General features: G+C 36.8%; 1 long non-coding RNA gene across 13 annotated transcripts; it reads right to left on the minus strand.

Moving 5' to 3' along the window:
- Positions 1-6,198: 6,198 nt before the first annotated feature.
- Positions 6,199-14,479, minus strand: LOC110788528 (uncharacterized). Of its 13 annotated transcripts, XR_008932284.1 has the most exons (14): positions 14,010-14,478; positions 13,391-13,591; positions 12,435-12,496; positions 10,021-10,233; positions 9,614-9,839; positions 8,679-8,814; positions 8,225-8,440; positions 8,016-8,137; positions 7,699-7,764; positions 7,507-7,581; positions 7,334-7,431; positions 6,799-7,102; positions 6,641-6,717; positions 6,199-6,544 (listed from the first exon to the last, which is right to left on the minus strand). It is a non-coding gene; the product is annotated as an uncharacterized lncRNA (long non-coding RNA). The 13 variants fall into 13 exon arrangements; XR_008932281.1 differs by having other exon boundaries at positions 6,799-7,431; positions 8,287-8,440; positions 8,679-8,914; positions 10,004-10,233; positions 13,408-13,591; XR_008932287.1 differs by having other exon boundaries at positions 6,799-7,431; positions 8,016-8,440; positions 8,679-8,914; positions 9,614-9,844; positions 14,010-14,479.
- Positions 14,480-14,529: the final 50 nt, after the last annotated feature.

A 14,529-nucleotide genomic window follows, 5' to 3' on the forward strand; every position in this document is an offset into this window, starting at 1 on the left:
CGGTATATTCCTCTTCTGGCTCTTTTTCGTGCTCATTAGTGGCGAGACATTCTGCATTATTACTCTGATTTTTAAGCGGCACATACTCAAGAGTTTTGTTTATCTTATTAAAGTCATGAAGCATTACATCAAAAAGATCTCCCGGAGTAGAGATTTCCGGGTCTAAACTATTTTTGGGAGGGGTTACAATTTTGCTAGGTTCGGACTCGGAGTCGGACTCGGATTCAGACTCTAATTCTTCGTACATCGGACCCTCTCCTGCAGATATCTTGAACTTCATCCCACGAGCATTAGTCCATTTGAAAGTCTTTCGCCACCCTCGTTGGATTTGGTCATCTTTTGAGGGTGATGGAGCGATCAATTTAGTAGGATCGAACACTTCATCTTGGAGAGCTAGTGCCATAATTTCTGTTTCTTTCTTCGCTCTTTCCTTTTCTAACCCAAACAATAGCCCAAAAGCATGTGAGTTGGGGAGCGTTTTTGGCATAGCATGGTTCTTTGGGGCGAGTGGCCTTTGAGAACGTAAAGGGTCGTGTCCCAGAGCATGCATCTCTTGGGTTTGTGCGACCTCTAGGTACAGATGTTCGGGATATGCTTCTTCCATCGTGTTTTTTGATGGCTATCACGGGCAAGTACTCAGGGGCCCTGCATTATTGTTGTGGAGTAGGAGACACATTAGTTTGTTTCGTGAGTCATTTTTTTAGGCATTCTATGACTACCCTTAAGTCGGACTAGTGTATTTGGACTGTTATGTGTGCACTTTGAACTCTTTATGTTTTTGAAAATCTCTGCCCGTGTGACATTCATGATTATTTGCATGGTCGACTTTTAGTGTCGAGCATTGCCGTCGTAGGAGGCCTAACAACGACGCAAGGAGTTATTAATTTTTCGTGAGTCGCTTTTGAAATCGAGTGCTTTTCTTACGCCCTCGTAGCAATTCCCTTTTTTTTTATGGATATTTTTTGCTACGTATTTTCTTTTTTGCTTGGGCACCGAGGCTGCCGCGCCTGACCAGAAAGCCAAGCAGCAACTTCAGCGCCCAGCAGTGGGCGTGAGAAATTTTGGCGCCCAGCCAGGGGCGTTGAAAATGCGTCCCTGTTTGGTTCTCGTTTTCTGTTTTCTGTTTATGCGACTTCGATTTGCGTGCTTGCCTAATAACGTCCTTTACGCGTAACAGCGTTCGTGGGATTCGTTACAGGCCATCCCGAGCGTCGCTTATTTTGTGGCGATTATTCGGGTTTGCGGAACACGTGTTTCGGTATAACTCTTTGGCAAATTAGTCTATTAATGTTTGGGCAATTTTTAAGGTCATTGGTTTTCTAGGATAGTTTGTCACACACAATCACATATTTCGCTACACATAACTACATTACAAACATGGATTTGAAAATTAAATATGCCACGTAGTATATGATAGGCTTCTATGGGTAGTTTATCTGCGCCTGGCTTGGTACCGCTTCTATCGTAGATCCAACACATGCCCCGGTCGAGGTAGTGTCTTCAACAGACGAATTTCGCTCAAGAGGCCAACCCGCAAGTGCAAGCCAAGGGGGCATGCAGGCGAGAGGGACCTAATGGGCGAGCGATTGGGTTCGGGATGGGTGTACTACCTGCACAAGTACCGAGTGGGAAACATGCGCGGCGTATGCACCCCCCTATTGGCGAAAAAAGGTATCCTTAGTCCCAACTCCCGAGGGAGCCGAGATTCGTTATGATGTTCTGCCCGTTCACATTAATATGCTGATTTTCAGGTCGTCCCAACTTGATGGGGAAATAAACGCGGGGTAGGATCGTTTCACCCTTCGGCTATTTTGATTACCTACAAGCACGAGTATTTCCTTCACTATCCCCAGCAGAGTCGCCACTGTGAGGGGGTCGAAAAAGCGCGAGGCTAATGCGTGACCTGTCCCTCGTGGGTGTGACGATTCTTTTTATTCAATCAAGTGTAATTGGATTTCCTGTGAGTATACACCCAATTGACTAGTAATATAGGAGTCGCCATTCAGTTTTTAACGACAATGAGAAAAACTGACAAAACCCGGTTATCGTGACATAAAGGGAGTGCAATTATGTTTGACCACGACGGCCGTAGGTTCCCTTGTGATCCCTGGTGTGGGGATCTCTCAATATACACCCGCAAGGTAGAGATTGAGGGTTCGGGGGACTGTAACTACCGAGAGGAGTAATTCGCTCGTCGATAACTCCAGAGGCAGGATATCCTTACTAGCTCAGCATAAATAATTGAAGGGACATGCGTTAACTATTAAACTAATCTGAATTGATTTTAGCAGTATGCAGCATATAATACTAATTCAATCGTGATTATCTGATTTAAATATCATTAAGGGACCTAGCATGATAATCCGATTTCCCAAAAATATTATATTTATTAGGCGTGATAGAACAATCATATTAGGTTAGTTTAACAGTTCATAAAAAGGGCGAGGAAAGCGGTTAAATCATCGAAAGGGACACATTACGACGCACCCTTGAGAGGTGCGTCAGGGTTCTCAGAAAACTAACCACTTTGACTTTGCTATTTCTCATTTTTATTTAACGAATCTCGATTATGGGACAGGATACGTTCTGCTCGATTTATGGATCGATTGCGACAGAACGCGTGAACAGTTTCGCAGCGAGAGGCTTAGGCTAAGGGGTTTAGAGTCAATACTCAGAATATATTATGTGTTGTTGTGTGTTGTTTCACGTCGAAACTAGGGGTCTATTTATAGGGAAGAGTTCGTGGAAAGATAGAATTGCAGAGTTCTAATCCACAAAGAATTAGGAAAATAGACGTACCCAGGTATTTTCAGCGGCCAGGCCTGGGCGCCGAAGATTTCGGCGCCCAGAGCCAGGCGTTGAAAATAGGGTCTGGGCAGTTTTTGTTTAGTCAGATTCGGATTCTAAAATCCGTAGAGTTTGAGATTAATTTGAGTCTCCTAGCGCGTATCAATTTGTGACGGAATGCGTCTGGGCCCGTTACGAACTCTAGGTTCGTTAGGATTTTAATTAATACGCAACTCTTATTTCTGAATCCTTTTAGGAATAGGATTCTCGCAGTTTTCTATCTCATTTAGGATTTATGTTGGAATGCAACACCTAATTCTGACAGGTTTCTATCTTTTATGATTTGCCACTTTTAGAAGCTACCTTTTACGGCAGTTACTATTTTTAGCAGGTTTCCATAAATAGCTGGTTTCGGGTGAAATGAAATGGGGAATCGAGATTCGTTTATTTTATAGGAGATGCGTTGTCAAGTGGAGTTTTTATGCTTTCATCATCGAACCTTTCCCTTGCGGGAATGGGGACAAAAGTAGGTGTCTACAGCAGGGAGATTAAACGGGCTAATTAACACCAACAATTTCGAAACTTGGAGGCCAAGGTCACAAAGATTCACAGAAAACCACAACTCATAATTACTCAAGGTAGCTTGTATCAGACGATTATTATTCCATAGGAGCAAAACATTAACAAGCAAAAGGATAGAGCACAAACGACAAGAGTAAAGCAAAAAATAACCAATTAAAGACGAGATTAGTGACTTCCCTGGGGTAATTAACGGTGAACTTTGCTTAAACCAACACGCAAAACCCTCAGCTCGCTCCCATCGAGGTCGCCGCCCATCTTTATTGGACCAGAAAATCCCGTAATCTTTTTGATTTAAAAGAAAAACCCAGCAATTTACCAAATCATCATTATTGTTTTCGAAACCCCCAAGGATTTGATCGGAAGCAACAATCGCCGCCCAAGAAAGAGGATCTAAGGGTGGAGATTTTTTTCCAGAGATATTAATTTCGAATTTGCAAATTAAATAGGGTATAGGGTAATAATTAGTGTGGAAAATATGCGAAATATAGCCGTTGTTGTGTAGTTGATGAGATCTAGCAAGATCTTTGTGAAGGTTTTGAGCCGAATGGGGAAGAAGGAGGGAGGCGGAAAAGTGTAAGCTAGTTTGAGGGTTTTTTAGAAAAGCCTTAGGTATCTCATAGGGTTTTTTTTTTTCTCTCTCTCTTTCTCTCTAGACTTTCTCTCTCTTAGTGACACAGTAGTATAAAAATGAGTATATTTTCGAAAAACCTGTTTGCTTAGCGCTCTGAATTTTTATTTGTATATCCTTTCTAACAATATTAAGTTTTACTTTATTTCTTATAACTTTGTGTACAACCTGATTCAAAAACAAACTAGATCCATTAACACAAATTGCCACTCCTAGCTGATTCTAGACTATAATATTCTCAAAACACATTATGAGCTTAAAATCCGTAAAAAAAACCACCCAAAGTCTAAATATCAATCTGTCACCAACTATATATTAGTTCATTTTCTACCAAAATAAAGAAAAGGAAGGACACAATTAACTTCCTGGTGGAAAAAAAAATCGGCCAAAACTTTTTTCACTTTTTTCATTCTATGGAAAAGATTTATACAAACTTTTATATAAGACGGTCTTACATAAAAAACCAGCTTGGTGTCATATAAGTTAAGAAATGAAACCAATTAGTTAAGCAATGTTATCAATTAGTTAAACACTATAACTAATTAGTTGAACACCGAAACCAATTAGTTAAGCAAAGAAACTAATTAGTTAAGCAATGAAACCAATTAGTTAAACAATCAAAGTGGTCTTTTCAGTAAGGCGTTCTTACACAAACGTAGCAGTTTTATTCTACTACTCCCTACTTATTTGTTCTTCAATATACATTTTCAGCTGTAATTTTATTTCTCAAAAAGCAATATTTGTAAGATCATACAAGAGTTAATGAAATAGAAGGGGTCTAAGTTATCATATTTTTCACCATTTTAGGTCTAACTTTTATTTTTTCACCATTTGGGATCTATTTTTAATTTTCAGACAAACTAACCCATATTTAACTCACCCTTAACCATACATGATATTTAAAAAAAAAATATATATATAGTTAAATTAAGTTCTATCTTAATTAACCAAAAGCTAACAACAAGAAAACTACCAAAATCAAACAAAACAAACGCTCAAACAAGAGCATAAATCATCAAATATCATAGTAATCCAATTGTCTAGAAACAAGAGCATTTATATATAGTAACACTAAGAAAAATTGCTTTTTCTTTTTTTTTTTTTTTCAAAAAAAAAAAAAAACACTAAGAAAAATTGCTACATACTACGTACATTGTAATATTGTACAGTAATCCAATCATAAACAAATGTTGTGGGTTAAAAAAAATCATCAAACATCATTGGGTTAAAATAAATCATCAAACATCATTTGGCATATTAGTTTACTTATTGTGATTGGATTACTACACAATATATGTAGCAATTGTTCTTAGTGTTATCATATGTGCTCTTTCTTTTGGTTTCATACTAGGATGAGTAGCGATTTTCTGGTAATCAACACCTGTAACATACAACAATATCAATTTTATCGAGTTATAGAATTTGGGGAAACAGTACAGTTAGAAAAAATAGATTTATTCTATAACTCAGATCAAAATATTGCACATACATAGTTAGTAAGTTCCCTTAGTCGTATATATATACAACATCAATTAATTGACCACGCGGTCTAATAAATCATCAATTACAACAATTAGTATGAAAGTCAATCGTGGAACCAAGCATACAACATTACTTTTATATAACTAGGATCTGACCGCGCGCTATCGCGCGCGGATGCCCACCGAAAAAAACTATAATTTTAGTCTCCTAAATCAAACATGATAAAACTAAAGAAAAGAAGATATTTTTTTGCTCTGTTGATGCTATCTTCAATGGGCTGATCGATCTCATTGTATCACAGATGATGAAAACTCGTAGCTATTGTTTGGAGTTTGAGGAGTTGGATAATTAGACAAATAAGATGGGGACATCGTTACTATCTTATGGGTATAAGGACAATGCTTGATTGGTTTAGAAATTCGGTAAAATGGTCTCATAGCCAACACAGATAGAACTATAAACCGGTCTAGATCTGGTCTGATCAGGACCGAAATGGACCGGATCCAAAACCTGGTTATTTCCATGTCCTAAGACCAGCCATGAATTATTCCGAACAAGAATGGTCCTGTCCGGAAAATTCCGAACCGTTTTCGGTTCTAGACCTGTTGGTCCGGTTTTTGTAACTTTTCCATCTTTGTTTATTAAAAAAATAAGTTGTACATTTCTATAGCTACTGCCTGCTATATATTTATATGTAAAACACCTCTACATAAATAATATGATAAAAAACTTGTTGCATATTTCTATGATAAATACAACATCGAATTTGGCCAAATCTTCCATAATTAATGGAGATACAATCACAATCCCAATAAAAAATATTGGTTGCATTCGCAGGAAACCTACAAACTATTTTCTCCCACTATGTTTTATACAATTTCCTTCCTAGCATAACAAGGGCATTAACAAAATCCAGCAAAAGTGAAGAAAATGTTTCCTTTGCGTATTTAGTCAACCACTCAGTAAGTAATACCGCCCACCCCACCAATTGCAGGAGCCACATCCTTCTCATCTTTGGGTGCCTCGACAATTACAACATCCGACGTAGTCATCAAAGATGACACACTGCATCATCAGAACAAATAATAAAAAAATCTCTCAAAAATTTGCATTAATGACCTAGACTACGTATATGAAAACTCTTAACAAATAAAAACGTACCTAGAAAAATCAGACAAGTTGTCCTAATAACCTTCAATGATCGATGATTCCTGATTTGACCATGTCTACATATTCGCCTGCTCAATTAACATAAGACATTATACCCACCCAGCAGTTGCTCATTCATAAACAAAAGGAGCATGTAAGCTGTTTGATACCTTTAGCAGGATCGTAAACAATATATTGGTTATCCTCCTCTAATAGCTTTCCAACAATAAGAGCTCCCTCAACACCGACATTTGAAGCGATTGTGTAAACAGGAGTTTGCAATGGTGAATGGATTCATTTTAGTTATATGAGATCATAAGCCAAAATAGTAGAGAGTGATAAAATGCATACCTACAACCATCTTGTTACTTTAGCTGTTTAGCATCTCAACTCTAAAGCGTTGAATATCAAGCAGGGATATCTTAACGAAGGATATTAAATAAAGATATACCTTCAGTGCAGCTGGGGGGTGATCTGTACTCCAAAACAATTCTACTTAAATTCTTTACAAATGACCCATTGTCCTATACTATTGTAATATGTATTAGTACAAGTGATAAATTCTTACTCCGTATATGGATTGTATAGTTGTACATCAATTCAAAGGGCGCAATGATTACATTAAAAAATGGTTTCTGTAAGAACTCGGCAATGACACAAAAAACTAAGAAAAGAATAGAAAATAGTTGGTACAAGAGTACTTACAACAAATAGAATGATGAGCAATTGGAATTGTCATCCAACTGAAGAATATACAAGCTGCTTGATGATCCTGATCCCCGTCCACCATGTGCAAGTTCAACCTATATTTGTGAAACATAAAAGTAAGGAATCGAATGTGTAACTAATGAAATGAAAGTAAACGACGATATTATTACCCTTAGGTGACAACCATCAAAGTTGTAGCCATCACGTCCCCTTATTGCCTGATCAGCATCTCGGGGACCCTCAAACTATCAATTTAAAGCACATAACTGTTAATTCTCAAGACCAAGTATCAACATAGCTGTTAATTCTCAAGCATCAACCTAAACAGTTGGATCAAACCAAAAATAAGTGCCAAGGGTTACCTCCACGAAGCAAAAACAAGGAGGTCGAGGTGGAACTTTAGTTTCAACTTCCAAAATACGACCATACTGCACCAAAGAAGACAAGCATGTGTCATACTGCACCAAATATCAACATGCATGTACAATGCAGAGACAAGTGCAATTTTTTTTAAATAAAAACGGGGACATTTGAAGAAACAGATAAACCAACATGATCAACAAAATAAATTAACAAATGTCTACTCCACAACAGCATAGGAATATATCAAGGCCAAGGGAAAAATGAGGGGATATATTTATCCATTAGGGGCATAGGAACAGAAGTTCAAAACTCAAACCTTGTAAAACAGATCTTCAATGTCACGTTCTTTGATATCCGAAGGTAGGTTACCAACATAGATGGTACGAGAGAAACGGTTACTCATTTGTTTATTGCTTCGCTGCTCTACTCACAGATTCACTGCAAACACAAATCAGTATATTTGAGCCAAAAAGCCGATGTTAATAATAGGCAACATCATGGTTAATCTAAGGAGCCTTCAATTACATTTTCATGCAATTAATTTCACAATAACTGAAACAAGTCAAAGCCAAATCCATGAAGCAAACCAAAAAAGCAATCCTTGAGGTGACAGATGCTCCATAAGCTCCATTGCTCATATGCTCCAAGAGACTCCAAAGCTAATAAATATTTGACCTATTAATTGACCGCCAAAGCTTTTTAAAGTTTTTTGCAAATGCATAGCTCTCACTCTTCTCTACTCTGTTTGATATTCCATAAAAATTAAAATAAAAAATTTATCAGTGTTTTGACACAAAAAATTGACTGCAGGGAAGCAAATTGAAGATAACACAACTCTAGTTGATCTGACAAAGCAATTGCATTAAGACATACTTCGTGGAAGAACCAACTATTATTAGAAACAAATAGAACCAAGTTCATTTCACATATATATAAGGCTTTAACCTCCCTACGGGAAGTGAAAGTGATAGATTATTACCATCAGACTCGAGGAAGGACAATCTGTTCTTTGAAATGCGTCCATCATTATTCTTGTAGCCGACACAGGAGAACACAAGAACATCAAGTCAACCACCCTTCCTCATCAGCAACAACATCTTGCTACACTGCAGACACTTCATGTTTATGATTTTATAAACCCGGGCCTTCGATTAATGCTGATTATGAAGAGTATGCCTTCTCATGGTGCAATGCAGGCTAAAGTGCCATTAGATTCTTAATGCGAAAATGAATTGTATCAGCTTATATTTGTCACTTAAATATATCAGTGAGAAGAAGGCTAAAGTGCCAAAAAAAATTAACTCTTTTTCCTGTTATATAGAATTAGATATGAGTAATATGCGGGCGCAAATCCTCCTAGATAGTTACATACAGTATTCTATGCATATTATGAAGCAATAAAACCATTTAATACAGTTGTGCAGTGAGATATTTTGTAGGAGCAAAAAACCCATCCAAAATGTCCCGAGGTGCTAGTTCAACTTGTGAAAACTGAATTTTGCACATTTTGAACTTCTGAAATTTGTTGTAGGGTTGGACTGAATTTTGCACATTTTGAACTTCTGAAATTTGTTGTAGGGTTGGACTACATGCTAATTCAATAAATAACCTCACTAATTATAGGGAATTATACGTAATACAGTGAAACTAAGATAATATTGCCTTCATTTATTAGTTTAAGTATTATAAGAAAAAGACAATTATCTAATCACCAAACTAACATTGGACCATTAGAATGAAATATAATGCAAGTCTACAAGATACACCTCTGACATTCTAACATTGCAATAAACGGAAGAACACAAAACTCGTTACTATCATACACTTGATTATCAATTTAATTACAGCAGCTAAAAGCACAAAGAAATTAATCTGAATCATGCAAACTAAATGCAGGCGGGACCTCCATCATACCTGATTTTAAGACCTGATTCATCTCCTGAGCTCTTATTCATCACAGTTGGTCCAACTGGCAACTGCAGACGGTGATGAAACATACTGCTTAATTGGTACTGTCGTCCAAGTCCATTAACCTTTGAGTTGTGACTGAGCTGTACTGATGTATGATATCAAACCAACTTCAATCAAGTGAATGAGGACTGAAAGATCTCAAAATTGTCTGGTTGTTGAGCAAACTATACTGCACTGAACAAAATAAACAACATGAGGGAACTAAGGCATAAGACGACCACACAAGTGAATAACATAATGCATATGTTGTTATTAAAAAAAAGGCAGCACCTGGCGTAATCAATAAAAAGCAAGGCAGATTAGAGTAAAGGAGCGATAGCAGAGAAGACTAACGGTTGTAGAGTAGGAACCTGAGGAGGAATAATTATCTAAATAGTAGGGAAGATCAACAAAAGTAGAGCATGAAATATGGCGAAACATGACTGTTTTTTCTTCTCTAAGGTTGTGTGTAGACGACAACCAATGACCACCCCTAATAATTGTACGCAAAATTTCAGGTCGGAGAAACTGAGTTGAGAAAAACTGCAGTAGAAATAGCTCAGGCCTGATTCTCATAGGTACTCCTAGAAAACACGAGGTAAAGCATTAATAATATGATGATAAAATAGATTCTTCCAAGGTCCCAACTAAACAATAACCGTCTCACTTGCAGTACCCAGGTTAAAATAAAACAATGAAGTATGTACTTAACAAGGAACTAAGAAATTAGCAAAAACAAACTTCAAAACTCTATGAAACTGACTGTAAATATCCCATCTTTAAACATCCCCAAGAAAAACAAGATTCAAACTTCAAAATGGTTTAATTCTCCAAAAGAAGAATACACAAAAAAAACAGTAAAAAACAAATGGTAAAAACAGAAGAAACCCAAAAGGCCAAAACAAATGCAGCTTTCGGGAAATGCAAGAGAGATAAAGCAAAACAACTAAAATATTACAGAAGTTACATGAAAATAAGAAGATCAATCCAAAAACCCTCTTTTCATGATTCACAAACTTAAAAAAACCAGAAAAACCCCCCCAAAATCTAAGAAGCACAAAAAACTGAAACCATATAATTTAATAGAAAGACAGAACACAGAGAGAAAAGAGTTGAGAAAATATCAAATCTGTGAGTGAGTGAGTGAGTGAGTGAGTGATTGAGTGACTGAGTAAGTGAGTGACCAAATTAGATACAAGCATCAAAAACCAATCTTCCATTTTTATTATATTTTCTACTTTTCTTCAGTTGGGGGGGGGGGGGGGAATACTCAGATGTTTTGGGCTGTACTTGTTCGTTGACAAAGACTTAGTATTCTTATACATGGTTTGCTATGATTGGAAATCCCTGGTTATAAGTTTTTAGTGGTTATATACTTACATCAACATGGACCTTGTACTCCTTCCAATTCAGTTGTCGTTTTACATTTAAACTGAAAGATGTTTGTTTAAATTGACACTTGAATTGAGTGATATCAGTCCTTTGACATTTTAGCTTGCCAACCGTCTATTTATTGAGAATAACATTAAATTGAACAATGTTTTCTCCCTGTAATTGTGTTCCCCACATTATCAAGTTTAATGAGACACATGTTTACAGTGTGCCCTATCTCTAGAATCTTCTTTGTTTACCTATAGTAGCTAATCGGCATGGATCTACCTATAGACTTCAAGACTTATGTCTCAAGAAAAAAGATCCACTTTTCAGTTGAGCTTAATCATAAAGATCGGTAAAACCATGTTGGATTTGGTCCTGTCATGCAGTCCACTATGTATGAAGCTGCTTTTTTGCTTCTTTCTTTCAATTCTCAGGTGGAAAAGAAAGACAAATTTAGTTTCATGTGTGACAATAAACTTTAATTAAATGCCTTTCTTATATTCTGCCATTTTCTTTTCTAGGATCTTGCTTTAGACAAGTGTGATTTGCTCTGATATATCTGAATGTTCGATCTACCTATAGACTTCAAGACTTATGTCTCAAGAAAAAAGATCCACTTTTCAGTTGAGCTTAATCATAAAGATCGGTAAAACCATGCTGGATTTGGTCCTGTCATGCAGTCCACTGTGTATGAAGCTGCTTTTTTGCTTCTTTCTTTCAATTCTCAGGTGGAAAAGGAAGACAAATTTAGTTTCATGTGTGACAATAAACTTTAATTAAATGCCTTTCTTATATTCTGCCATTTTCTTTTCTAGGATCTTGCTTTAGACAAGTGTGATTTGCTCTGATATATCTGAATGTTCTACAGTGATAGATTTCTTCCTGATAAAGCTATTGATCTTATTGATGAAGCTGGTTCTCGGGTGCGGTTGCGCCATGCTGAGGTACGAATTTATCCTCCAAAGTTTTGGGCTCAATACTTTTTTCTACAGATTATATGTGTGTGCCTTAATTGTTTCTTCCATTTTCCAGTATCAGCAAAAAGGATCAAAAGTGCTACTCACCTGACCAGTTTCATAAAAAGCAACCTAAGTTGTAACTTAGCCAAGAAGAAGCATTCAAATCGGACATTCAGACCATAATCTGAGATACCCTAATTAACCTATTACATTTATTCATCATAGTAAACCTATGCCTTAATCTAAATACCCTAATTAAAATTGCACTAATTCATCAAAGTAAACCATAATCCAATAAACCCTACTCAAAAATAACAATTTCCAAACATAAATTCATCAAATTTTACCATAAACTCATGAAATATCAAATTCCAAACGCTCATTTCAGAAATCAAAGAATATACCAAAACATAAAGGCTCAATATTCCATTAAAACAAAAATAACTAACCGGATCAGGAACATCTTTAAGTCTTTAACCTCTTCCAGAACTTGAACCGCACGTTCCACTTCCTGTTATAGTTACAATAATCAATTTCAATAAGAATTGATCAAATAATTAACAAAAGGAAAGATGAGTACTTCCAGAACTCATACCAATCTTTGTTCTGAAACTCATACATAAAGTACCAAAGAATAGTGTCATTTTTACAGGAATATAGGAACAAGCAAGCAACATCTTATTTCCAGGAAAAGGAAATACCATTTTGAAATGTCTGTTAACAAAAACATTTGATCACCTATTCTCCCCTTCTCTAAAAAGAAGACACAAGTGAAATGCAAGTGAAAACACACAACCTTAATTGAAATTGACATACAATTGAAGTCACAAGAAATGGATGTCAGACAGAAAAAGGTTGACAACCAGTTTTATGGTATCTAAAATAATCATCTTGGCTCTAACAGTAGCTAACCTAGGTAACAATTATCTCCTCGTCACTTCTACCAAGATGACGCCGGAGTGACGCCCCGCAACCCTGATTGGCTGCAGATCGAGTAAACTCCGGATACGCCTGCTATGATTTTCGGCTGCTGAAACAATACCTCCCCAGCCTACCAATTTTTTTTAAAAAAAATCACATACAGTTAAACCCTAATACTACATTTACATATGGAATTTCGACTGAAATACAGGACACTCAATATAATCAATCAATTGTTTAATTTCTTGAGGGAATATAATCAATCAACCACCATAAACGCGAAAAGAGCGAACTTTCTAGAAATGTTCGCCCTTCAACACAAATAGCTCACTCCCTCTCTCTGTGAATTAGGGGGAAAAGTCGCAATTTTGCAAGTTCTACATCACATTGATAAATCTACATAAAAATGTACTGTTTTCCTTGAATTAAAGCAAAAGACCACGGAATTGAAAAATGCGAAAAGATATGAAATCGAAGAAAATACCGGAAGAAAAACCCTACATTTGGGTCCTTGGAATGCGGTAGTTTCAATTTGAAAAAAATGAGACCGTCGGCGCCAAAAAGTTGACTGATTTCAGCAGCAAGACGGCGCAGATTTCGGATTTTGCTGATGGATGAGCAAACACTGCGGAGTAGAGAGAGAAAGATGGCTGGGATTCCCCAATCTGTTGATGTTCTCCGTTACCTATTGTGCATCATCAACAAAAATATGTTTATTGATAATCAACAAAATAATTGCAAGTTTATCGAATTCAAATTAAGAACAAACATAGAACCCTAGGTATTTGTTGAACAAACACAAATATGTTTTTTAAAATCAAAACCCCAAAAAATTGTTGTCAAATCCAAAAACCCTAAAATCAAACCCCAAAAATTTGATGAAAAACAAAATTAGTGCAAGTTAACAATACTACCGGGTTCGTCTCCCTGAGAACACTAAAAATATGTTTATTGATAATCAACAAAATTATTGCAAGTTTATCGAATTCAAATTAAGAACAAACGTAGAACCCTAGGTTTCTGTTGAACAAACACAAATATGTTTTCTAAAATCAAAACCCCGAAAAATTCCCAAAAAATTGATGAAAAATCAAAGTACCAACCTAATTGGACAAATAATCCACCACCCTGCTTCAAACGGTGGGATTTTGCAGGGACCTTTTTCATTTTCTTCTGCAAAAAATGAGGGAGAGGCCGACACAAATCCGATCTCGACTACGATTGCAGGCTATCCTCTGCTTCATTTTTTGCAATTCAAAAGAAAAGATCCACCCCAATCAAAAGATCGCCTACTTGAAACGGTCCCAATATATTGTTTTCGTTTGTTCTTGCTTCGAATTCGAATCCCATGGCTGGTTAGTGAGAAGAGGAGAATGAAAGAAGACAGGGGCAGATTAATTTTTGCTTTGGCTCGTGAGTTTTTCTGGGCTGGTGAGTTTTTTTGGGTGCAATTACTGAGGGAGAGGAGAAGATCGCATACGGCAAAGAAAGGAGGTATTTCAGGGCGCCATTAATGAGGGAGGGAAGAAAAGAACGCAGTTGGCACATAGGAGGTTAAACGTGGGAAAGAAAGAAGTTCCAATGTGGCAAAGAAGTAGGGGTAAATTTGGTAGATCACACAAG

Source organism: Spinacia oleracea, chromosome 4, assembly GCF_020520425.1.
Source record: "Spinacia oleracea cultivar Varoflay chromosome 4, BTI_SOV_V1, whole genome shotgun sequence".
NCBI lineage: Eukaryota > Viridiplantae > Streptophyta > Magnoliopsida > Caryophyllales > Amaranthaceae > Spinacia > Spinacia oleracea.